The 26,674-nt window shown below is 41.2% G+C and overlaps 1 protein-coding gene across 1 annotated transcript in view; it reads left to right on the top strand.

The window, feature by feature from the left end:
- The window catches only part of pde4ba (phosphodiesterase 4B, cAMP-specific a), a 444,556-nt gene that overhangs the window by 552 nt on the left and 417,330 nt on the right, over positions 1-26,674 (top strand). The gene's annotated exons all lie outside the window — the stretch shown is intronic.

Below are 26,674 nucleotides of genomic sequence, written 5' to 3'. Positions count from 1 at the left end.
GGCAAGTCCCCTGAGATGCCAAGTACTTGGCCGATTTTGCATTTTATTGATAATTCCTGCATGTTTATAGATGCACATCGCTCCTCCCCACCACCCTCAACTCATTTTAAAAACCGTTTCAAACCACATAATTTCCTTCTAGCCCAGTGGCAGCAAAACAGCTCACAGTCTAGAATGGCACACATTCGTTTCCTGATTTTGTCAACTGAACTGTTTGTTCAGATACTGCGTGTTTTGAAGAGTTTTCTTCTTGTTTGCCTTTACATCGTTGGCAAACTAGGTTGGAACAAACTCGTGCCGTTTCCTCCCCTTTTATTGGCTGGGAATGCTTTGCAAACCAGGGGGTTGATTTCGAATGGTTTGTTTGTAAGAAGGTTCTCCTTCCATGTTTTCAGAATTTCTCGCTGGAATACTGGAGCGCTGAGTGTGTTTGACGGCGCTGCTCGCTGTGTACACGGAAAACAAAGAAGCATTATTTTTTAGCTGCGGTGTAGTCTTTCAGATTTGCTAAGCTATTGCGAAAGGATAGTAAACCTACAAATGACCATTTTTTTGTAACTGTTTGAAGGACATCTCAACGGAGTTTAGCGGCTGAAGCAAGCGATGTAATTTATCAATGCCAGCCATCATCACATTTACACTGTGCACAACCAAAATGATCAAATGTAATTCATTTAAATTTGTTTCTTTAACTTACACGAGATGCAGTTTTCTCCTGTTAAGATTTATGGAAGTTTTTGTATCTCTAATGGGTCTTAAATTCGACCAAAAAATTAATCTCAGTAAAGCGTTTCGATGTCTTCGCAAACTCTCATAAAACACGAGAGTGTTAAAGTCAAGTCAAGTCAAGTCAATTTTATTTGTATAGCACATTTAAAAACAACCCACGTTGACCAAAGTGCTGTACATCTGATTAGGTACTAAGGAAAAAAAAAAAAAACATACAGTAGGATCTCGTCTCGAGTGTACTGGCCCACGTCTCAGTAGCGCAATTAAACATTATTGGTGTCGATGTGGTCCCTTTTAAATTAATTTTCAAATTCGAGTGCTTCAAAATTGGGAAAAAAAAGTTCACAAACCCTTGTCACTTATCCTGTTTCTGTTGGGGTTTTTTTTTTCAAGTTTCGTGTTGACTGATGTGGATAAAGTAGACTGATGTGGATAAAGTAGCGCAGTTAACCATAATTGGATCAAATCGTTTACAAAAATACCTCTGTACACATGGCAGTAATAAACTCAACTTTAAAAAAACCTAAAAACTAATTGTTAGAATCGTTTGCAGTTTTTAAACTTTTTTTTTACCTCTTCAGACAGGCAATATAGTGTATTATAACAGGAGAGTTGAACAGTTCGGCACTTCTTTATATAAAGGATATTGAGTACAAAACTAGATATACATTAGAACCGCATTTGCTGACGGGATGCCAGAGTAATCGAGCCATCATGACAGCAGTGCAAAAATGGCATTTCTGTTTGTCACTGGAAACAAATTAATGGGACATTACAACAGGTGCATTGTTAAACCTTATTTATATTGCATGGTAAATTGGTTAACAAAGAGCATAAGGATATTATTAATAGAATTAAAAGCAAAAAAAGTAAGAATATTTTCACACAAAGGTCCTTCAGAAATGACAACCACCAAGGCCATTGCAGTTGAAACCAAGTCAACCATGACACTTGATAGAGGAAAAACATGAAAAATCTGGGAAAAGGCTACAAAAAGTGCAGAGGAGTGGCATTGTAATAAACAGTTTCAAGGTGGAGCTTACAGTGATGCAGGTCTAAATTGTACAGACTTCTGCATGAAATGTGTCCAGTTTTATCTGTGTATTTTCAGGTTGTACTATTATAAATATGGATAGAGACTGACATCATCAAAGATAAGATCAAGCTAGTTTTAACCACAGATATATTGAAAACCTACTAAGTTCCTCGGTGTGCACATCACTGAGGACCTTTCCTGGACACTGCACACGGACACAATAACAAAGAAGGCCCACCAGCAGCTCTTTTTCCTGAGAAGACTGAGGAAGTTTGGCATGAACACCAGCATCCTCACAAACCTTTACAGATGCATCATCGAGAGCCCGCTGACGGGCTGCAATACAGTCTGGTACGGGAACTGTTCTGCCCACAGCCACAAATCACTACAGAGAGTGGTGAAGACGGCACAGCACATCACTGGCAACTGTCTCCCGGCCATTCAGGACATTTTCTACCGGCGGTGCCTACAGAAGGCACGCAGCATCATCAAGGACCACAGCCACCCAGCACGCAGGCTGTTCTCCTTGTTACCGTCAGGCAGACGATACAGGAGTATGGCTGTGCGTACCACCAGACTTAAGAACAGTTTCTACCATCAGGCCATAGGGCTTCTGAACTCATAAACACATTTCAAATCATATATGTTGATTATTTTTAATATTGTCTTTTTACCTATTTTTAATATTGTCTTTTTACCTTACTAATGTCATTTTTAAAATCTGATTTTTCCTTGGAATATTACTGCTGAGGTGACCCGTTGTCTTGTCAAATACATTTCATTGTACCGTTGACCCTGTGCCAACCTACATATGACAAATAAAATTGATTATTATACATCTGTGATCATTTTAAATATCAAATGTAAACTTTATAGTAAAGCATGTATGCAAAGTTTTTTTTAAAAAACAAGCAAAACGCTCAATACATTCTTAATGTTTATTCACTCAATATTGCCAGTACAGTCAGTAGTTGTTAGCACATATCTTTTTGCTTAGACATTGTTATTCATATATCACCTTAGGGTGATATACTTTCCTTTGTTTGAGGGGTGCCCCTGCAGACTCAGCCATTAAATATCTATCTGGACCAAATTGACTGTGGTCCTCCCTAACAGAGCCTTCGTGGTTGCAGCACCTATCTTCACAGAGAACTATGATTTGCCAACCTTGGCACGTTATTCAGGTTGTGTAGGAAAATAACTGCAGATGCTGGTACAAATCGAAGGTATCACAAAATGCTGGAGTAACTCAGCGGGTCAGGCAGCATCTCGGGAGAGAAGGAATGGTGACGTTTCGGGTCGAGACCCTTCTTCAGACTGATGTCAGGGGAGGGGGCAGGACAAAGAAAGGATGTAGTAGGAGACAGAAAGACAGTGGGAGAACTGGGAAAGGGGAGGGGAAAGAGAGGGACAGAGGAGCTATCTAAAGTTAGAGAAATCAATGTTCATACTGCTGGGGTGTAAGCTGCCCAAGCGAAATATGAGATGCTGTTCCTCCAATTTGCGGTGGGCATCACTATGACAATGGAGGAGGCCCGTGACAGAAAGGTCAGACTGGGAGTAGGAGCGGGAGTTGAAGTGCTGAGCCACTGGGAGATCAGGTTGGTTAAGGCGGATTGAGCGAAGGTGTCCAGTGAAACGATCGCCAAGCCTGCGTTTGGTCTCGCTGATGTAGAGAAGTTGACATCTGGAACAGCAGATACAATAGATGAGGTTGGAGGAGGTGCAGGTGAACCTCTGCCTCACCTGAAAAGACTGTTTGGGTCCTTGGATGGAGTCGAGGGGGGAGGTAAAGGGACAGGTGTTGCATCTCCTGCGGTTGCAGGAGAAAGTACCTGGGGAGGGGGTGGTTTGGGTGGGAAGGGACGAGTGGACCAGGGCGTTACGGAGGGAACGGTCTCTGCGGAATGCAGAAAGGGGAGGAGATGGGAAGATGTGGCCAGTAGTGGGATCCCGTTGGAGGTGACGGAAATGTTGGAGGATAATTTGTTGTATGCAATGGCTGATGGGGTGGAAGCTGAGGACAAGGGGGACTCTATCCTTGTTACGAATGGGGAGAGGGGGAGCAAGAGCGGAGCTGCGGGATATAGAGGAGGCCCTCGTGAGAGCCTCATCTATAATGGAAGAGGGGAAGCCCCGTTTCCTAAAGAATGAGGACATCTCTGATGCCCTTGTGTGAAACACCTCATCCTGGGTGCAGGTGCGGCGTAGACGGAGGAATTGGGAGTAGGGGATAGACTTATTACAGGAGACAGGGTGGGAAGAAGTGTATGTCAAGATAGCTGTGGGAGTCGGTAGCTTTGTAGTAGATGTTGGTCACTAATCTGTCTCCTGTGATGTCTGTGCCTATGTTTACCTTGTCTGTGTTTATCTGAGTTAAATAACCCGGTGAATTCTATTGTGAAAAATCGGGTGGTTGCTGTTTCATGTCCAGGATCCTCTGTGTGAAGAGTTCCTTATCTCTATATTGTTGTGATAATGAATAGGTTACCAATTTTCTCCAAGTTGGGAGTTCCTAGTTCCACTGCTGCTGGAGTTGCAGGACAGTTGATCAAGGAGCATTATTTGGCACAATCCTGAATAATTAACTGAATAAGACTGAATAATCAGTCTTTCTTTACCCCAGGGACAATAGGTGAAAGAAAGAAACTTGTGAAGATAAAAGGCCAAAGGTGTATGAAAATAGCAGATCTTCCAAGAGAGTTAATCAAAATCTGCAACATTTATTGGTTAATTAAAAACGGCAATCTTTTAATGAGTAGCCAATTTTAAACAGTTTTATTTTCCAATCCAGTTTTAATATTGTGCAGTAGTCCATCTAGTTCTTAATTCAGTAAATGTACGGAGGGTAGAGTCATGTGGCAAATTGTAAGTTGGCTGCTAAAGGGAAAGGCAGTGCTGAAGTTCTAGAAGATCTCTTGATCATCTTGGATGATGTAGTCATAGAGCCATCGTCATGAAAACGTGCCTTTTGGCCCATCTTGTCCATGCCGACCAAGGTGCCCCATCTATGCTAGTCTCATTTGCCTGTGTTTGGCCCATATTTCTCTAAAACTTTTAGTAAATAGGTATTATCCAAATGTCTTTTGAATGTTTATAGTACCCGCCTCAACTACCTCATCTGAGAGCTCTTTCCATATACCCACCCCCAACTTCTATGTGGGAAAATATTGTCCCTCAGCTTCCTATTAAATCTTTTCCCCCCTCACCTTAAACCTATGTCCTCTGGTTCTTGATTCTCCTACTCAGGGTAAAAGACCGTACATTCACCCTATCTATTCTCCTCAAGATCTTAGCCACCTCTATAATATCTCAGCATCCTGGGCTTCAAGCAATAAAGTCCTAGCCTACTCAACCTCTCCTTCTGGCCTGCTCAGCCTCTCCCTGTAGCCCTGGCCCTCAAGTTCTCGTGAAGAGGATGCAGAATAAACTGTGTACTCAGCAAGGGTTTCTGTCTTATCAGTTGACATTGCATTTGAAACAGGAGGGAGATCCTAGGCTTGATTTTTCTAAATGTTTATTTATTTATAAAAGTGACAATTCTTTGTTTTTTTACCGAATAATTTGTGTATATGTATCGCCCATGACCTGGATTTTCATTTTAAATATAAGAGGTGACTTTGTAACCATTGAACATTTGTTCACTCTGTTTCCATTATAAATGATTGCACTCTCAAGTCATGTTACTGATGCAAGTGGCAGGAGTGACAGAAATATCTTTGTAAAATTTAAAAATATTTAAATGTAGGTATCTAATATCTGAGCAGGGGACTGTGAGGTTAAGAGGTCTTATTCCTTGATGTGAATAACTGATGTGGTAAATGTGTGCATAACCACAGCTTGTGGTGTAGTGGTGATCTATCACAAGTTCTGATGGATAAATAAGGTTCTTAAGTGTTTTTAATCATTCATTGACAGGATATGGGTGTTGGTGAAAGGTCCATTTAACTATATCGCAATCATAATTTCTCTCGCCTGGAATTATTGCACAGATTGGTGCGGCGCAGTAGTGTAGTAGGAGAGATGCTACATTGCAACGTCAGAGACCCGGGTTTGATCCTGACTGCAGGTGCTATCTGTACAGAGTTTGCATGTCCTCCCTATGACTTTGTGGGGCTTCTCAGGGAGCTCTGGTTTCCTTCCACATTCCAATGACATGCAGATTTGTAGGTTAATTGGCTGCCATTTTTTTTTAATGGCCCTAGTGTGTACGATTGAACTAGTGCATGGGTGATTGATTGCTGACTCGGTGTGCGAAGGGCCTATTTTCATGCTGCATCACAAAACTAAACTAAACTGTGTGGCAGGCACTCTCACTGTGCTAGTAAATAGGGAATGTCATTATTAACACATTTGACAATAAATAAAACAATAGCACATTTTAAGTCAAGATATCTTGCAACTTAGAAATGCGCCGGGACTCGTGTTTCCGGGTCTCTGCTGTTCTTCTTTCAATTGGTAGAGTTAAATGGATTAGGAGGTATAATTGAAGATGTTTCTGTTAGTTAAAGCACACAGCATCTATGGTGTGCTGATGGTGGAAGAAGTACATGCTCAGGATAGTGAATTGTGTCAATCAATTTAGGCCGTGGACAGTGTTGAGCTTTTTGAGTATCTTTGGAATTGCACATGCTCATCCTGCCAAGTTGAAACTATTTTGACTCCACTTCTGAGTTGTGCTTTCAAAATGATGAAGGTTATGTGGGGTTGAAAGATGAGTCATTTATTGCCTCCAACCAAGTCTAGTGACTTGAGTCAATCATATTGATATTACGATAGCTGACTGGCAATGATAGTGTCGTTGAATGTCAAGTGGAGGTTTTCGACCCTAGCTTTGGAGATGTTCATCACTTGGTTTTTGTGTGTTGCCATTTTACTGAATGTTGGTTTGGTCTTGAAAAGACTGTGTTATTATCTGAGGAATTGCAGATTTAATCGAACATTGTGCAGTCAACAAACAGTCCATTTCTGGCAGGAATGTGAGTGCGATAGAAGATGAATGAGTGAGGAAATGGCTAAAGAAGAGTCAGACCGTTTTATACAAGGCTTTCACAAACCTTACTTTGAAATGAATCATTGTTCCTTGATCTTCACTCTTAAACCTGTACTAGTAAATAAGCAGTAAATCACCCAGGAATAAGGAAAGGACTGCACAATGAAGAACAGCAAAGTGTAGAAATGCAGTTATTATTGCAGATTTTGTAACTGTTTATACATAGAGACCTGTCGCATAGAGTTTTTGCCAGGGTAACGGATATGGAAATAATGCAGAATCTTGCTGGAGGGAATGATTGAGTCAGGAATTGTTGAACACTGATATCTACAGAGAGCTATGTGGTAATGGGATGTGGTGGAAATAATGAAAAGGTTGCGTAAAAAATGATAAAACATTATTCAAGGTACTTCTCCTCACCAATGTCCCACAAGGCTGTGTTCCCATCCCCTCATTATACTCCCTAAATATTCAGGACTGAAAATTCACCTCGGGGGTATTATTAAACTCTTGAATGAACGTTGCGTATAAATTCCCAATTTTCCAACCTACCTCGTTGCAGACCTCTCCCTCCTTCGCAGTCCTTCGCATCCTCTTCGCAGTTCACACTGCCACCCAGCTTTGTGTCATCTGCAAATATGCTAGTGTTATTTCTAATTCCATATCTAAATCATTAATATATATTGTAAATAGTTGCGGCCCCAGCACCGAGCCTAGCGGCATTCCACTCGCTACTGCCTGCCATTCTGACAGGGACCCGTTTAATCCTACTCTTTGTTTCCTGTCTGCCACCCAATTCTCTATCCATGTCAATACCCTACCCCCAATACCATGTGCTCTAATTTTGCGCACTAATCTCCTGTGTGGGACCTTATCAAAGGCTTTCTGAAAGTCCAGATATACTACATCCACTGGCTCTCTTTCATCCATTTTACTTGTCACACCCTCAAAAACTTCCAGAAGATTAGTCAAGTAGGATTTCCCCTTTATAAATCCATGCTGACTTGGACCAATCCTTTTACTGCTATCCAAATGCGCTGTTATTATTTCTTTAATAATTGACTCCAGCATCTTCCCCACCACTGATATCAGGCTAACTGGTCTATAATTCTCCATTTTCTCTCTCGCTCCTTTCTTGAAAAGTGGGTTAACATTAGCTACCCTCCAATCTGCAGGAACTGATCCTGAATCTATAGAACATTGGAAAATGATCACCAATGCGTCCACGATTGACTTTTAACATTAAAAAGTTTTTTTTTTAAAGCGGGGGAGGGACAAAGGGGGAATGATGATTGCAGATCACTTTGACGTGGTGGATTATTTGGGTACTTTAATCACCCAAATACTGATGGATGATTTTAGAAGAGGAAGGAAAAGAATTTTTGAAATTTCAGGAGAATTTCTTTGACCTTTATAATAAAAGCCCAATTACTTTGATTTGATTTTTGGGCCTTGTGTCTGTGGGTTTGCACTTTGGTAAGAATATCATATCAAGGGGCTTGCGTTAGTAATGGAACAAAACAAGAGTAATTCTAAATTAGAAGCCCTAACCTGGAAGAGGGCTAATAACAATCAGACGCGAATAAGGGGACCTCACCAGGGTACTAACGATTGGAAGAAAAATCTGTGCAAAAAAAAACTTTAAAGCAGAGATATTTTCATGCAGGATTAAAGCATTCTCATGATAGGGATGTAAGAAAACATAAGGCAGAATATGTCAAATGACAAGGGAGATGAAGCATGTGATGAAACAAAAAAAAAAGGTTGATTCTATTAGTCTATTGGGATGTAAAGTGTTATAGGAAATGGGCAGGATAATGACAAGATCAGATTAGCTGTAATTTTCATCAATGCTGTGTCAGGTCTGGAAGTTATATGATATGTTCCACTCTTTTCTTGCACTTGGGTGAATTTTTCAAGTGAGGAACTGACGAAATAGGTTCGGAGGAGAAGTGAAGAGTAAAATAAGGAAAATAAAGAGTAGGAGCTTAGAATGACATAACAAGATGCCCAAAAATCTTTTACCAGCATGCGAATAGTAAGCTGGAGGCTAATTCATGTCAAACAAGGTGATATGTTTAAAAGTAAAGGATGGGGTAAAATGTATGAGGATGATATTGACAAATATCGTAAAAGCAGAGATAGTAGACGTAATGGAATGGCTTAACATTGATGAACAGGTTGCTTTGTAAAGGCTAGCAATGCTTAGTGAAAGAATCGGGGATCATGATGGCTTGAATTAAAGGTTGGAAAGGGGAATATGGGTGAAGATACCTGAAAAGGTTGTCATGATCTTGCTGCCTTTCCCAGACAGAGAGGAGTTTCTTTAGTTTGGAAAGTGGCAAAAGCGATGCCCTTGGTAAAGAAAGGATATTCCTCAGAACTGCAGTTTTGGCTAATTAACATCACTGGTAGATAAGGCTTCAGAAAGATAATGGAAATTGTCAATAAGCACTTGGAGAAGTTTGCATTGATTAAGTAAAGCCAGCAAGATTAGTTATTTCAAGGCAGATCATAAGTGACTAACCTAATTGAATGTTTTGTACAATTAACAGAATTATTGGCTAGGCTGCAGTTAGAGCCCTGATCACCAGACTATAGGAAAAATGTGATTGCACTGGAGATGGTGCAGAAAAAAAATCAACAGGATATTGGTTGGACTGGAGCATTTTAGTTGTGAGGAGGGACTGGATTCGCTGGGTTGGAGCAAGAAAAGTCTGACACGGGCATGAAAAAATTGTGAATGGCATAGGGAGAGTAGATAAAAGGAAGTCTTTTTTTGCCCCATGACATAGATATCAAAAACTAGAAGGCATACAGTAGGTTCAAGGTAAGGGTTTAGAGAGGATCTGAGGAAGAACATTTGGGCTTTGTCAGTGGCAAAGGCAGGTAGTCTCACAATACTTAAAATATCTAGATTAACATTTGCATTTGCCAATGCTACGACTATAGACCAAATGCCAGTAAATGGGATTGATATAAGAAAATAACTTCATCACCATGGATGTGGTGGGCTGAAGGGCTCATTTCCAAGCTGCCTGAATTTCTCTATAAATTCCGTTATACCAATTAAGGGGTAGCATGGTGGTGCAGCGGTAGAGTTGCTGCCTTCCAGCACTAGAGACCCAGATTTGATCTTTACTATGTGGTTTGGGTGTATGGAGTTAATACGTTCTTCCCATGACCTGTGTGGGTTTTCTCCGGGTGCTCCGGTTTCCTCCAACACTCCAAAGATGTACAGGTTTGTAGGCTAATAGGCGTGGTAAAATTGTAAATTGGCCCTTGTGTATGTAGAACAGTGTTAGTGTGTGGACGGTGGGCTGAAGGGCCTGTTTCTATATCGCTGAACTATGAAGCTAAACAACTTCCTTAAACGCTTCAAACAGTGCTTTGATGCTAAGCGCCATCATTCCAGTAGTTCATCTATTTATTAATTTTGAACTAAGGCTGTAATGAGTTATTGAAAGGAATAATACTGTTATTATTATATCCTTCAGTTAAGGATAAACTGAACGTCATATTCAGGTTAATAAGGGTCTTAAACAGAAAAGGCATCTATTCATGTTCTCCATAGATGCTGCCTGACCTGCTGAGTTACTCCAGCACTTTGTCTCTTTTTTTGTAAACTAGCAGTTCCTTGTTTCTATCACAAGCAGGTTATTGTTGAATCTGTGATGATTCACAGCTATATTGATGTCACTTTCCAGATTGAGGTAGACTGATGAGGAGAGCCAGGATGTTTAGGTGCTGAAAATCTCTGAAACAGGCAGGCTAATAGGCATAATAAAATTACAAAGGCACGAAAAAAGCATTTATTGACAAAAAAGGCATAAAAAGGGCATGTATTGTCACCACCAAAATGATAATATAAAGGTAATATAATGATAATATAAAAATGATAATATAATACATTAAATGACCAAAGTTGCCTGGTTGCACATAATTACTCGCATATTTTTCAAATTATCTGGTGTTAAACTATGCTGTCTGCCAGACAGAATATGCTTCAGTTGTGAAAAACTTCTTTCTATCCCAGCTGAGGTCACTGGTGCATACCTGAAACAAGCTACGGACTCTATATTCATGTCAATATCTTGTGCATAACAACTACCTTTGAGAACTTTAGCTATGTTTTGTATTTCAAGATCGTTGTTACTTAAAATCACTCTCTCTCACATTTTCCTTGTATGTCTTTACCTACATCGCCAGGAACTTTACGAATATCGTCAGTTACTTTGTTGAAAACCTGCAAGTTATTCACTAATGTTTCACCATGTTTCTCAAGGAAAGTGATAGCTTGTGGGAAATTTGCAAAATTGGAAGTAATAAACACAAGATCGCTGTGGAGGGACTTTTTTTTGCATGATTTCACTAATGATCCTGACTGGAGCAGATTCTTCTTCAAAACAGTTGACGATTTCTTTTATCTTTTCAAAATTTGCAGCATAGCAGAGTACAGTAGAGAGCCATGTACCACACCTAGTCAAAACGGGCTAAGGAGCTAGCGGAATCTCGGGTGCAGTGTCCTTGAGCTTCTTGCTTTGAGGAAGATTTTCTTGACATTGGAAACTAGGCGATCGACATTTGGAAACAAGCTTTGTATGTGCTCGGCAATTCTGTGGAGTCCGTGAGCTAAGCATGTCAAATGCAACATTTTGGGGAATAAAGCATTAAGAGCACGAGCAGCTTTTTTCATGTACGGAGCAGCATTGGTCACAAACAGAAGAACATTCTCATGTTTTATACCTTCTGGCCAAAGTACAGCAAGTGAAGATGTAAACAACTGAGCAATAGTTGAGCTGTTTGACTGCTCCAATACTTCCGATGTCAACAAATACTCCTTTGATGGTTGACCTGCCTCCAGTATACCAATGACCACCTTGGCAACATATCTCCCCACAGCATCAGTTGTCTTGCCTATTGAGATCCATATTTTGTTGCATGGAACTTCATCTCTAATTTTCTGCACAACAATGTTGAAGTTGCTGTCAACATTAATTTTTCCGTAATGATGACTTGCTCGGTATATGTTCCTCTGTGTATTTCTCTACAAAACCTTTGAGAGATTCCAATTTCCACAGTGGAATTCCAGCATCAATGTATGCCTTGCACAGATCACTCAAAAACTCAGATTTGCGACTGGAGCCAGCAGTCAATGTAGTGAGGAGACAAGCTTGCGTATTTCCCACCTTCAGTTTCTCTGCCGCCGACTTGTGTTTAGCTCTCTGTACGTGCTAGGAGATGAAATATTTCTTCTCATGATTTACTGCTTTCTCATATGCTTTGAAAAACAGCACACAGTTGTCTGTAGAGAATATATCACTCCCGTACACTCTCACCAAATCGTTCAGTGTTTTACAAGGTGTTGACTTGACTTTAGGCATTTTGACGCTTGCAAGGGTAGATCCTACAGGAGCGGGGATGCAGACCTCTAAAGGCAGGCCAAGTACAAGCTGAGAAGAGGAATCAGAGCTGCCAAGGAAAGGTACCCTCAAAAGTTGAGGAGCAAGTTCTCAGCTAATGACTCTTCATTATGGATGGGCTTGCAAGAAATCACAAACTACAAGAGGAAAACCCCCCGCTCCATGGACAATTGTCAGCTGACCAACGACTTGAACGAGTTCTACTGCAGGTTCGATAAATAGAAAATTAACCCTGGTACCCCCCCCCCACCTCCCTCCCCAACCAAAACTTCACACCTACTCACAGCCTGACTCCAGTTTGAAAAGACTGGACCCTTCCCCACCCACCCCTCTCCAATCACCACTTAACACCCACTTACAGCCTGACTGGTTCTTGGTTCTTGGTCCTCCAAAATATTCCAAATGGAATTTAAACTGGAGGTGGACTGACTTCAAAAGACTGGGGCCTCATCCACTACCCATGAATGAATTACCGACGATGGCGCCCCTGGTTTCGCCCCAGTGGTGGAAATTTTCTTGTAAGTTACGTTAGCAAGACAAAAAAAAAGGCACTCGATTGTGAAAAAGGCATTATCTTGCTGAAATTGTCAAAAAAGGCATGAAAAGGCACATGGCACTTATGGCAAAATCCTGGGTCTACTGATAAGCATTAATAGCCTGATTTAAATTTGTCTATTCCTATGAGGGCGAGTATTTTCTTGGCAGGTGCATTTTGTGAATTTGGATACATTCTTTTCCACCCATAATGTTGGAGATCTGAGAATGCATATTTTGCTGATTGCTAAATGCTCATTAAAATAGTTTTCCTTGGAGCTTCAACTTTTTAAGGGTATCATTATACTGCTGCCACCAAGGATTGCAACTCTGCCGTCATCCTATCTCCAAATGTGACTGTTTCTTGAACAACTCCAAAATCCTGGTATCTGTTCTTGATATAATCCTCAACAAATTTAAAGCATATATTATTTGTCCTTTTACCCCTATCTTATTTCAAAGTATTACAACCATAACTTTCTCTGTATTTGTTTGTACAAATGGCCAGTATTGCAACCATAACTTTCTCTGTATTGTTTGTTTTTGAAAAGCGCCAGAATTCATAGCCTATCCCTAATTGTCCAAGAAAAGGTAATGGTTAGTTTTCTCCTTGAACCGCCACATTCCTCCTGATGAAAGTGCTTCAACAATTTGGTCGAGTTCACGGTTTCATAATTTATACCCACTGATGATGAAGATATGGTCACCTCAGGAAGGTGTGGCGATTGAAGGGAGGCCTGCAAGTAGCCCTGCTCACTGTGCATTCTGTCCTTGTTGCTAGAGGTGGTGGGAGGTGATATCAGAGTAGCTGATGCGAGTTCCTACAGTACATCTTGCTGTGGTGTGCACTGCAGCCTTGTGAGATAGTGCTAGATGTGGTGCACATTAATAACGCTACGTGGAACAGGAATCATATGAATATGAACTTTGAAGGTTTGACTCGCAACCTTCTTTCCTTTTTCCAGTGCAGCCTTATTTCCCTTGCACTTATTTTCCCATCTCCTTGTTTTTCTTGATCAGTATGTCATAATTGTATAGGAATATTCTGTGTGTGCAATGGGGTTTATTGGCTTAATCCAAGAGCCAAATTGGCATCAGAGCAGAGTGCTCGGATGATATACTTCTCAGACATTTTTAGATGCATTGCCTTTGATTTTATTTTTAGCATTAAATTCTTATTTGCTTGTGATAAACAGACCTCTCTGCTGGGAGTGCCAGTTCCAGGTACCTGCAATACCTACCAGTGTAAGGTTACTAAGGGTTTAAACCATTTTATGTTCAGCATACCGAATTTACACAATTTCTGTTATCCCTCTGGTCATCACATTTCAGGAAAGGAGACTGTTTTTATTATACACCGTAAATCTGGTTCATTAAAATGGAGCTATGGTTGAAATTCATTTTTTAATATCAACTTGTACTGGTTCAGATATTAAAATAAAATATGAAACATTTTATTAAATCTGTGATGCTAGATTCAATCCTCCAACTGTGGTGACTTTTGGTATATAACTCTTGGGGTCAATGCAAGTCAGCAGAGACAAGGGCAGCATAGTTTTCATTGAGCTGCTCAGAAGGTGAACTATGGGATGCTAATCCAGCTTGAACCTTTTACATTCAAGTCAATGTTCCAGGAATTTAATGCTATGAAGAAGTGTTGGTAGCAGCATACCGGTGAGAATGATTGCAGTGGAAGAGAATAATCATTTTGCTTGTGAGAAAGGATGAAAATGTACAGTGAAGGAGTGATGGTATTAATGGCTCTAGAATTGTAAATGTAGAGTAATAAATTGGCCATTAGCTGGTTAACTGAATATTGAGCTGGCTGAATGATAGACATCAGAGAGTGGTAGTGGAAGATAGACACAAAAAGCTGGAGTAACTCAGCGGGACAGGCAGCATCTCTGGAGAGAAGGAATGGGTAATGTTTCAGGTCGAGACCCTTCAGAATGGTTAGGGATAAGGGAAACGAGTGAAATGGACAGTAATGTGGATAAAGAACAATAAATGAAAGAGATGAGATGATAAAGGTAAGTTGCTTATAGGGTGAAAATGAGACGCTAGTGCGACTTGGGTGGGGGAGGATAGAGAGAGAGGGAATGCTGGGGCTCACTCTCTGAGTGAGAGAAATCAATATTCATACCACCTGCCTAAGCAAAATATGAGATGCAGTTCCTCCAATTTACGTTTAGCCTCACTCTGACAATGGAGGAGACTGAGGACAGAAAGGTCTGCGTAGGAATGGGAAGGAGAATTAAAGTGTCCAGCAACCAGGAGATCAGGCTAGGACTTTATAACGCGGGCTGAGCGAAGGTGTTCCGCAAAACGACCGCCAGTCTGTTTTTGATCCCGCCAATGTACGAGTCCATATCTTGAACAGTGGATACAGTAGATGAGGTTGGACGAGGTGCAAGTGAACCTCTGCCTAACCTGAAAGGACTGTCGGGGTCCCTGGGCAGAGTCGAGGGAGGAGGTATAGCGACATCTTCTGCGGTTGCAGGGGAAGGTACCTGGGGTGGGGGTGGTTTGGGTGGGAAGGGATGAGTTAACCAGGGATTTGCAGAGGGAACGGTCTCTGCGGAAGGCAGAAAGGGGTGGAGATGGGAAAATGTAGCTAGTGGTGGGACCCCATTGGAGGTGGCGGAGATTTTGGAGGATTGTGTTCTTGCGACGTCTGATGGGGTGGAGGGTAAGGACTAGGGGACTCTGTCTCTGTTGTGACTAGGGGGATGGGGAGCAAGGGCAGAGCTGCTGGGTACCGAGGCGATATGCGTGAAGGCCTCCTCTATGATGGGAGAGGGGAACCCCCGTTCCCTCAAGAATGAGGACATCTCAGATGTTCTAGGATGGAACACCTTTTCTTCGGCACAGATGCGGCATAAACGGAGGAATTGAGCGTAGGGGATAGAGCCTTTGCAGGAAGCTGGGTGGGAAGAAATATAGTCGAGATAGTTGTGGGAGTCAGTGGGTTTGTAATAGACGTCAGTCAATAGTCTATTTCTTGTGATGGAGACTGTGAGATCAAGAAAGGGGAGGGAGTTGTTGGAGATGGTCCAAGTAAATTTGAGTGCAGGATGAAAATTGGTGGTAAAGTGGTAGTGGAAGGTTGTTTTTCATGCTGTTGGCCTGTGACTAGTAGTGTGCCAATGGTCAGTGTTGGACGTTCATCATCTATATCAACAATTTTGATGAGAATGTACAAGGCATGATCGGTAAGTGCAGATGACACTAAAATAGGTTGTATTACAGACAATGAAGATGGTTTTGAAGAATTCTAGCGTGATCTTGATCATTTGGGCCAAGGAATGGCACTTGAGGTGTTGCATTTTGGAAGTCAAGCCAGGGCAGGTACTTCACAGTCAACAGTAGGGCCTTGAGGATTGTTGTAAATCAGTGTTATCCTGAAGTGCAAATACATAGTTCCTTGAAAATGGTGTCACTGGTAAATAAGGTGATGAAGAAGGTTTTTGGCATGCTGGTTTTCATCAGTCAGGGAATTGAGTGCAGAAGTTGGGATGTTATGATAGTTGTACAAGACACTAGTGTGGCCACATTTGGAGTATTGTGTTCAGGTTTTGTCACCCTGCTATAGGAAGAATGTCATTAAGCTGGAAAGTGTGCAGATAAGATTTGAGGATGTTGCCAGGACTTGAGGGCCTGAGGTTTGGGCATCGTTGGGCAGGCTAGGACTTTATAACTTGGAATGCCGGAGGCTGAGGGAGATCTTAAGGGTGTATAAACTCATGAGGGTAATAGATAGGGTGAATGCACACAGATCCTTTTACCAGGATATGGGAATCAAGAATTAGAGGACATGAATTTAAGATGAGAGGGCCAAGATTTAATAAGATCCTGAGGGGCAACATTTTCACACAGAGGGCAGGGCGATGGGTATATGGAGTGAGTTGCCAGAGGAAGTAATTGAGACAGGTACTAAATAACAACATTTAAAAATAATTTGGGCAGGTGTATGGATGGGAAAGGTTTAGAGGGATACAGGACAATAATGGGCAATTAGGATTAGCTTAGATGGGGCATCTTGGTTGGCATAGACAAGTTGGTCCAAAGGGTCTGTTTCTGTGCTGTATGACAATATAACTAATCATAGCTGGCAATAATGTACCTAACAAGGTATTGTTGCAAGTGACTTCCTCTCAAAAGTTGACTTTTCCTGTTAATCATTCTGGTTAAGCATAACCCAAATATTATGTACAAAATATTGTAATCTATACAAGTATGATTATATATTTGCCAATATCCAGGTTATGTTTTGAAATCATGGTAATAGTCGATGATGCTTGTATGTTTACCTGGCTCAATAGTATCATTTCTTTAACTACACAGAGGTGTCTGTGTGGTTTGTGAGTCTTGCACGCTGCTTTCCGCTTGATTCTCCCTGAAAGCATATCCTAGATTTAGAGCCTAGTGCAAAGCATATTGCTAGCAGGACCTTTATAACATCCTATGTGTATTTATAAGCACCAGCATTACTTTTTTGTTGGGAAGGGGAGAAACGAAAACCGCTTTTGGCTTATTGGGGCCTGTAGTTTGGTAAAGATGAGGGAGTGGGGGCCTGGAAAACGGAAGTTATCGAGGAGATGGAGAGCATGTGAGGTGTCTTGGATGGAGGTGGGGAGGGATTTGACCTTTGGTAAAGATGAGGCTTATTGGGACGTGCACATTAAGCAATTTATCCCTTTATATCTTCTACATTTTGTCAATTAAAAAAAAAAGAATGAATTTCAGGTCAGTCCCAGTGTTGTTGCTGTGAATTATCTCAATTAGTTAAATAGTTTCTCCTACTAATTTTTAGAGAATACTTGCAAGTGTAGATTACTATTATTAGAAACTAGAGTGCTTTAATCAGTAAAAATGTTTGTTTGATTGCGGTAATGTAATAGAGCTAAATTTGGCACAGCTTGATTTTCTAATTTTTCAAGAAGAAAGTAAGGCCAAGAATGTATTTCTGTGCAAGTTATGCTCAGTGAAAAATGCTGCACTTGCAGTATGTATTGTTTTTAAGGTAATGGCCATAATTTTGCTAATTTTTCTCGGATGCAGCATTTAATCCATTATTATTAATATTATTTTCCTAGGAATCTGAAAATTTCTCTTCCACTTGGGCAGTTTACCTTTTAAAGTTAACAACCATCTATAAGAATCCTGATTTCTGATGAGTAAGCGTAGAATTGATACTGGGCTATTAGATCAAAATAGTGTCAGGCTTGATTTCCTTTTGAGTTAGCTGCCAGTTTAAGTGGTACAGGAAATCATATAGCATTTGAGAATTTTGAGACACAATGATATGAGAAAGATAATAGGATTCATGATCTCAATAACCTAAGTAAAATTGCTTTAGGTTTGTGGCCTTGGATTCTCAAAAGCATTGCTTTTCAGTAGTGTTTAGTATGACCTTATATAAAGTATAATTCACTTTTCAAATTTACTGATCTCTTGTGGAGCTGTGCAGATATTTAAAAAAATATAAGTTGACATTATTTCATTAAATTTCTTACTGATGAAAGAACAATTGTTTTAGCACTTTCCAGAAGCTTTCCTAAAATCAAATTTGCTATAATATATTTAGTGCCAGTTGCATTGTTATATCAAATGCACAATCATAAAATGATTATCAGGGCTATTCATTTATGTTGTTTAGTCACATAGTTTGTTGTCTGTTTTAGAAAGGAATAGTGTTGTGTTGTATGCTTGTCTCATTAATTGAGCGACTGTCTCGATGTTATCTCATATTTTGAAGCATTATGGGTTGTATTTTAGCGACAGTAAATACCCATTAATGGGCTGAACAGAGCAGAAATGGCCAGCTTCCAGTTCAAGCAGATGCAGCAGTAGCTTCAGTATAAAATAATTCATTGTCATATTGGCATTGGAAAATAAAATCATTTTGTTTTGAAGTTGCAATGGTATTATGTTGCTGACTTTCTCAATTAGAGATTCCTGCTAAGGAACAACATTGGTGGCAAATTGTAGCCACGGTTTCTATTTCTATCCAATAATATAAAAAGTTATATGTCATGGGCCTCCTCCAGTGCCATAGTGAGGCCCGCCGGAAATTGGAGGAGCAGCACCTCATATTTCGCCTGGGCAGTTTGCGGCCCGGTGGTATGAACGTCGACTTCTCCAACTTCAGATAGCTCCTCTGTCCCTCCCTTCCCCTCCTCCTTCCCAGATCTCCCTTTATCTTCCTGTCTCCACCCCTATCCTTCCTTTGTCCCACCCCCGACATCAGTCTGAAGAAGGGTCTCGACCCGAAACGTCACCCATTCCTTCTCTCCCGAGATGCTGCCTGACCTGCTGAGTTACTCCAGCATTTTGTGAATAAATCGATTTGTACCAGCATCTGCAGTTATTTTCTTATAATATAAAAAGTTAACTTGAGTTCTGTTAGCCAGTAACAGAATAGGTAGAGTTAGTACTTGCTGAAAGTATCATTCTCAGAAATTAGCTGCTTTAATTTTCTGTAGTTCTTATTAATTAATGATAGTAATAGTGTGGTTTAATCTCCTTCATAGAATACACAAAAGGTGAATTTGTGTATAAATGCTTCCAGTTAGATGCCTTGGTGCAAGGCACATAACTTTAGTTCTTGATATATCCGAGCAGTTGGGCCAAAAACTGTGGCAATATACCAGTTCTTATTCAAGTAAATTGCGATCAGTATAGTCCACTGCAAATTACTCATGAATAAGTTTATTGGCCAAGTATGTGCATATACAAGGAATGTGCCTTGGTGCTCCGCTCACAAATGACAACACAAACATACAGTTAACAATTAAGAATAAAGCATAAACACATCAAAACAATAAGGATACACCATTACGGGTCTAAACATGTGGGTGAAAATAAACCAGAGCAAAAAAGTGACTACAGACTTTGGTTATTGAGTAGAATTGTCACTCGTGGAAAAAAGCTGTTTTTATGTCTGGCTGTGGCTGCTTTGACAGTCCAGAGTCGCCTTCCAGAGGGAAATGCTTCAAAGAGTTTGTGGCCAGGGTGAGAGGGGTCAGAGATGATCTTGCCCGCTCGCTTCCTGGCTCTTGCAGTGTACAGTTTGTCAATGGGGGGAAGGTTGCAGCCAACAACCTTCTCAGCTGTGCGAACGATCCGTTGCAGCCTCCGGATGTCGTGCTTGGTGGCTGAGCCAAACCAGACCATGATGGAGAAGGTGAGGACGGACTCAATGATAGCAGTATAGAATTAGACCATCGTTGCCTGTGGCAGATTGTGTTTCGTCAGTTGCCGCAGGAAGTACATCCTCTGTTGGGCCTTTTTGACTGTGGAGTCGATGGTGGCCCCCCATTTAAGGTCCCTGGAGATGATGGTTCCAAGGAACTTAAATGACTCACAGATGTGACTATGGTGTTGTTGATAGTGAGTGGGGGAGGGGAGGGGGATCTCTTTGAAAGTCTACAATTAGTTCCACTGTCTTGAGAGCATTGGGCTCCAGGTTGTTGTGATGGCACCAGGACGCCAGCTGTGTCACTTCCCCTCTGTAGGCAGATTCCTCCTCATCCTGGATCAGTCCAATCAGGGTTGTGTCATCCGCAAGTATAAGAAAATAACTGCAATTGCTGGTACAAATCGATTTATTCACAAAATGCTGGAGTAACTCAGCAGGTCAGGCAGCATCTTGGGAGAGAAGGAATGGGTGACGTTTCGGGTCGAGACCCTTCTTCAGACTGATGTCAGGGGGCGGGGCAAAGGAAGGATATAGGTGGAGACAGGAAGATAGAAGGAGATCTGGGAAGGAGGAGGGGAAGGGAGGGACAGAGGAACTATCTAAAGTTGGAGAAGTCGATGTTCATACCACTGGGCTGCAAACTGCCCAGGCGAAATATGAGGTGCTGTTCCTCCAATTTCCGGTGGGCCTTACTACGAAGAAAGAAAAAGGCAAATCCCCTTGAGATGGAGACAGTGAAGACTGACTGTGAAATTGTTTGTGGTTGTCCTTTATTTCCATTCTTGGTTTTATTTCTCAACCTGGCCTAGTTGCACATTCATATCTGATGGGGAGCTGGGAAAGTGCTAAAGTCAAGCGTAAGTGACTGCCGGTTGAAAATAAGAGTTCCTTGTTTATTTTTATCTGCAGCTCTTAAGCTGGAAGAATTGTGCTAAAGGAAAATTTGGTGCTAGGTTGCTGTCATCCTCAATGTTTTCAGCTCAGTTGCTGGTTAGTTTCAAAAGAAATACAGTCACTATTTCATCATTTTCATGGAGGTTAGAGCAAGCAAGTTCACTTCTTCCCCCTGGTGGTTATTTCCTCTCATTCTCCACCACTTTCTGCAAGTGAGAAAGAAATGTCCCTTCAGTTTTGTCCATTATAATTGGATAACAAGGCTGTTATAGTCAAATTTCTGTCGTGCATGCAAGCTTTCATTTGTGGCCTTGAGCCACGCTGATTTTGTGTGGCTAATATGGATTGTTGGGAATAAGTTCAGATTGATAGTGATATGATACTTTGAGCAATATTTAAAATTAACTCTGCTTTTGATCAAATTATGCATTTTAAAGATGCAGTCACTGCATGTGAAGTAATTAAATTTACTCTGGCCCTGCATCTCATTCCTAAAGTTTCTCCAGGCATTGACCACAACGTTGTTCTTCCACTGCCTTTTTGCAGTGTCTCCTGGCCCATGCTGGCTGTAGGATGAACCATCTGCTTTTCAGCTCATTCAGAAATATTTCCATTGCAGCATCAGGGGAAAGGGTGACGTGAGAGATGCTGGAATCTGGAGAAACAATCTGTTGAAGAAACTCGGTGGGTGGAGAGAAATTGGTTGCCTTTTTTTAACCAAGTCAGCTTCAGCATAGTGGATTCCCAGCAGTGTGTTGGTTACAAGGGCCTTCCTTTTAATAAAATACTAGCTAGCTTTATTTATTCTTTGTTGGTAAAAACAGTTATTCTGCTAATATATGCTGCCAATTAACTGTGGTTAGCAATGAAACCAATGGCTAATCTACTTTCCTCAGTGTATGAAGTACTAAGTGGCAGAGAAATTTGTAATCAAGCCACTTTTTTTCTAAGCAAAATGAAATTGCCCCATGCCATAATCTCAAGTTACTCATACATTACAAAATGATATTTTCCAAAAGAAATCAATCTTGTTTCATTATGAATTAATCAATACTAATAGCTTTTATGAGCTCCCCTGAGACAGGTTCCATAGATTGACCATTCATACACTCGAATATTGTTTCTGCAGATTAGTTTCAAATTTATTATCTTTCAGAATTGTCCTTTCAACAAGATTAGACATCTGATCGTGACCTCCATTATCCATGACTTTATCGAAACCTATAAGTGGCAATAATACCACCTTTCAAGCTTGCCTGGCTCTGTGGTTTTGCCTGATTCATGCACACGCACCCCTTAATTGTATCCCACCAGGATTTTGTTACATTCGTCCGTATGCTTTTAATAACTGCAACATCTTTAGATTTTGAAATACAATGTAGGTCATTTAGTTTATCTTCATTGAAGGTTTATTTGCTTTCTCTGCATCTTTAACACCCTGATACGTTGATGGTGTTTATTCAGTTTTGTCCATTTTTTTATACTTCACATTCTATTTTCCCCAATTTCTTTGTGCTACACTTAAGTAGAAACTAAATAAACATGATGGGGGAAAAAGGAAATGGTGGATATATTGATGGTATTACTGAAGAAGATGAGCATGACAGTGGCATAGCTGCTAGGCACAGTGGCGCAGCGGTAGAGTTGCTGCCTTACAGCGAATGCAGCGCCGGAGACTCGGGTTCGATCCTGACTGTGGGTACTGTACGGAGTTTGTACGTTCTCCCCGTGACCTGCGTGGGTTTTCTCCGACATCTTCGGTTTCCTCCCACACTCCAAAGACGTACAGGTTTGTAGGTTAATTGGCTGGGCAAATGTAAAAATTGTCCCTAGTGGGTGTAGGATAATGTTAATGTGTGGGGATTGCTGGGCGGCGCGGACCCGGTGGGCCGAAGGGCCTGTTTCTGCGCTGTATATCTAAATCTAAAAAAATCTCGAGTGGCTGTATCACAATTCCAGAGATCTGGATTTGATCTCGAGCTGTCACTGTGAAGTTTGCACACTCTCGCTATGACTGTGTGTTTTGTCTGCGTGCTCAGTTTCCTCCCACATCCCAAAGATGTGCAGGTTTGTAGGTTAAGTGGCTGCTGAGTGTGTACGGATTGGATGTGAAAGTGTGATAACATGGATCAATGGTTGGCATGGACTCTGACAGTGTGGTTGTTTCTATGTTGTATCTCTAAACCAAGATTGTGAGAAATCTCTGGTTTGGATTTTCTTTTTGTGGTGAGTAACCCATTTCTGGCAAGTGAATGTGTGGTATTATCTTGCTCTAATATTGCTTCTGCAATATATTTATCTCCTGTCCAAGTTAAGAACTTCAATTATTCCTGGGGATATAAAAAAAAATTGCGTCCTTTTTTGATCATTGAACACGGAATGGTAGCACAGGAACAGGCCCATTGGCCCATGGATTTTATTTAATGTTTAGTTTATTATTGTCATGTGTACTGAGAAACAGTGAAATTATTTTTTTGTTGCATGCTTTTCAGTCAGCAGAAAGAATATACATAATTACAATCAAACCATCCACAGTGTACAGATGAAGGGAATATTGTTTAGTTCGAGGTAACGTCCGATTAAAGATCGTCCAAGGGTCTCTAATGAGGTAGATGGTAGTTCAGGATTGCACTCTAGTTAGTGATAGGATAGTTCAGTTGTCTGATAATAGCTGGGAATGATGACCATGATGCCAAATTAAGTTAATCCCATCGACGTGCACTTGGACTGTGACCCTCCAATTCTTGTTTGCTTATCTGCCTAAATGCCTCCCAAATATTGTTATCATTGTTTGCCTCCACTACCCCTCCTGGTAGCCCATTCCAGGCACCTACCACTCTGCAAAAAAAAACTTGCCTTGTAAATCTCCTTTCACCTTTTGCCCTTTACTTTGAAGCTATGTCCACTAGTATCTGATATTTCCATCTGGAAAAAGACTGATTATGCCTTTCATAATTTTATATATTCATTCAAAAAGCTCATTCATATTTGTAAGACATGAACTCCCTCCCACCTCCCCCCCACAAAGCTATGCTGACTATCCATAATACGTCCATGCTTTCCCAAATGTGAGCAAAACCTGTACATAAGAATCTTTTCTGATAATCTCCCTCTTGCCCTTCTTAAAGTAATCCTTTTAGACCTCACCTGTGGCTAAAGAGGATGAAAGGATATCTGTGAAGTCCCCAATAATCTACTCACTTGCCTCCCTCAGTAACCTGGTATAGATCCATCAGATCCTGGGAACCTTTCCACATTGATGTTCTTAAAGTCCTAACATCTTCTCCTCCTTTATAGCAACGTGGCCTAGAATATCAGCCTATTGCTTCTCTGGTCTCGCTGTTCTCTTTGCTAAATACTGATATAAAGTCATTTGATTCCTTGACTACCTACTTGAGCTTTAGGCAAAGGTTTCCCTCCTCTTGTCTTTGATTATTCCTACGCTTTCCATCGTCATCCTCTTGTCTTTAGTGCATAAAATAGCGTGGTATTTTCTTTAATCTGACTCACCGACGACATTATATGGCTCCTTTTTATCAACCTGATTCCCTGTTTAAATGAATTCTTGCTTCATTTCATATTCTTCAAGGGCCTTGTCTGATTTCAGTTTCCGTCATCTTTCTCCTTTTGATCTAATTTACAACAACTCTCGTCATCAAGTCTCCCGAACCTGGGCATCCTTATCTTTCTTCCTCCATAGGAATATGTTGGCTGCTAAATTCTGACTAGGTCACCTTTAAATGACTTCCACATGCCCAGTAACAGCTGCATGCAATATTCTCTCCCCAACACCTATCCAATATATTGTAATTAGCCTTTCCTCAATTTGTCCATGCAGACCGATCAAGAACAGACCATCCAAGCTAGTCTCATTTGTCTGCATTTGGTCCATATCTTACTCCCTACCAGTTATCCATGTACCTGTCCAAGAGCCTTTTAAATGTTTTTGTACCCGCCTCAACAACCTCCTTTGGCAGCTAATTCCATACACCCATCACACTGATTGGAAAAAGTTGCCCCTCGGGTTCCTATCAAATCTTTCACCCTCACCTTAAAATTGACAAATTATCTGAATAGATTGAAAGTGGTTTAGTAACAGAAGTTATTGAGGGGTAATAATTAGATTTGTTTTCCCCAAGATAAAAGAGCAAACTTATTTACACACCCTGATGCCTACAATTTGTGCTGTGCTCTGCCACAGAAATCTGCTCTGTAGCCAAAGACATCCACTGAACATGAAAATGAGTCGGCACAAGATTCCCCTTGTAATATAAAAATTGCTCTTGATATGGTAAGATAGAAAATTGATTGCATGAGACGCTGAGCCAAAATCTGGTTTCGCTGCATGTAATCAAGGCAAAATGGATTGCAAGTCGCAACTAATTTAAAATAAAATTACTTCAGATACTGTAATTCTTAGGCTGAAGGATCTATATCCATGCTCTGTTTCTGTGATGTTTGATGGACTGTGTGGGGTGGGAGGACCCGTTGCTCCTCCCGTGCAGCAGGTGGCGCTGTACAGGACAATAGACAATAGGTGCAGGAGTAGGCCATTCAGCCCTTCGAGCCAGCACCGCCATTCAATGCGATCATGGCTGATCACTCTCAATCAGTACCCCGTTCCTGCCTTCTCCGCATACACCCTCACTCCGCTATCCTTAAGAGCTCTATCCAGCTCTCTCTTGAAAGCATCCAACGAACTGGCCTCCACTGCCTTCTGAGGCAGAGAATTCCACACCTTCACCACTCTCTGACTGAAAAAGTTCTTCCTCATCTCCGTTCTAAATGGCCTACCCCTTATTCTTAAACTGTGGCCCCTTGTTCTGGACTCCCCCAACATTGGGAACATGTTTCCTGCCTCTAATGTGTCCAATCCCCTAATTATCTTATATGTTTCAATAAGATCCCCCCTCATCCTTCTAAATTCCAGTGTATACAAGCCTAATTGCTCCAGCCTTTCAACATACGACAGTCCCGCCATTCCGGGAATCAACCTAGTGAACCTACGCCGCACGCCCTCAATAGCAAGAATATCCTTCCTCAAATTTGGAGACCAAAACTGCACACAATACTCCAGGTGTGGTCTCACCAGGGCCCGGTACAACTGTAGAAGGACCTCTTTGCTCCTATACTCAAATCCTCTTGTTACGAAGGCCAACATTCCATTGGCTTTCTTCACTGCCTGCTGTACCTGCATGCTTCCTTTCAGTGACTGATGCACTAGGACACCCAGATCTCATTGAACATCCCCTCTTCCTAACTTGACACCATTCAGATAATAATCTGCCTTTCTATTCTTACTTCCAAAGTGAATAACCTCACACTTATCTACATTAAACTGCATCTGCCATGTATCCGCCCACTCCGCCCACTCACACAACCTGTCCAAGTCACCCTGCAGCCTTATTGCATCTTCCTCACAATTCACACTACTCCCCAGCTTAGTATCATGTACAAAGGGAGATGTTTTGTACATAGTTATCTTGGTTGTACACAGTGTGGAGTGTGCAGTCAGATTGTGGGGTTGCAGCCATTTTAGTTGTCTTGCTGCCAGCATTGAGTTACTGTAATAAAGACTTCTATTGTACCTTGAAGACTCGCAAAGTTCCATACAGGCATAGAACAAGAACACAAAGGTTTCTATGATTCCATTCATATCAGCGCTACCGCACAAGGGAAGATGAAAGTAGCAGTGCCGGATCAACCTAGTTGCAAAAGTAGCAGATGCTACGGGCCCCGCACTAAATGCTTCTTCAGACTGAAGATTTAAAAAAAACTAAAATACTTTATTTCTGAGTGTTGTTTTGCACAAGCCAACCTTACCCTTCCCTCCCCACCCTTACCCCTCCAGCCCCACGACTGTC

Source organism: Rhinoraja longicauda, chromosome 11 (genome assembly GCF_053455715.1).
Source record: "Rhinoraja longicauda isolate Sanriku21f chromosome 11, sRhiLon1.1, whole genome shotgun sequence".
Lineage (NCBI taxonomy): Eukaryota > Metazoa > Chordata > Chondrichthyes > Rajiformes > Arhynchobatidae > Rhinoraja > Rhinoraja longicauda.
The sequence above is the reverse complement of the archived record's forward strand: the minus strand, read 5'-3'. Positions and strand labels throughout refer to the sequence as shown.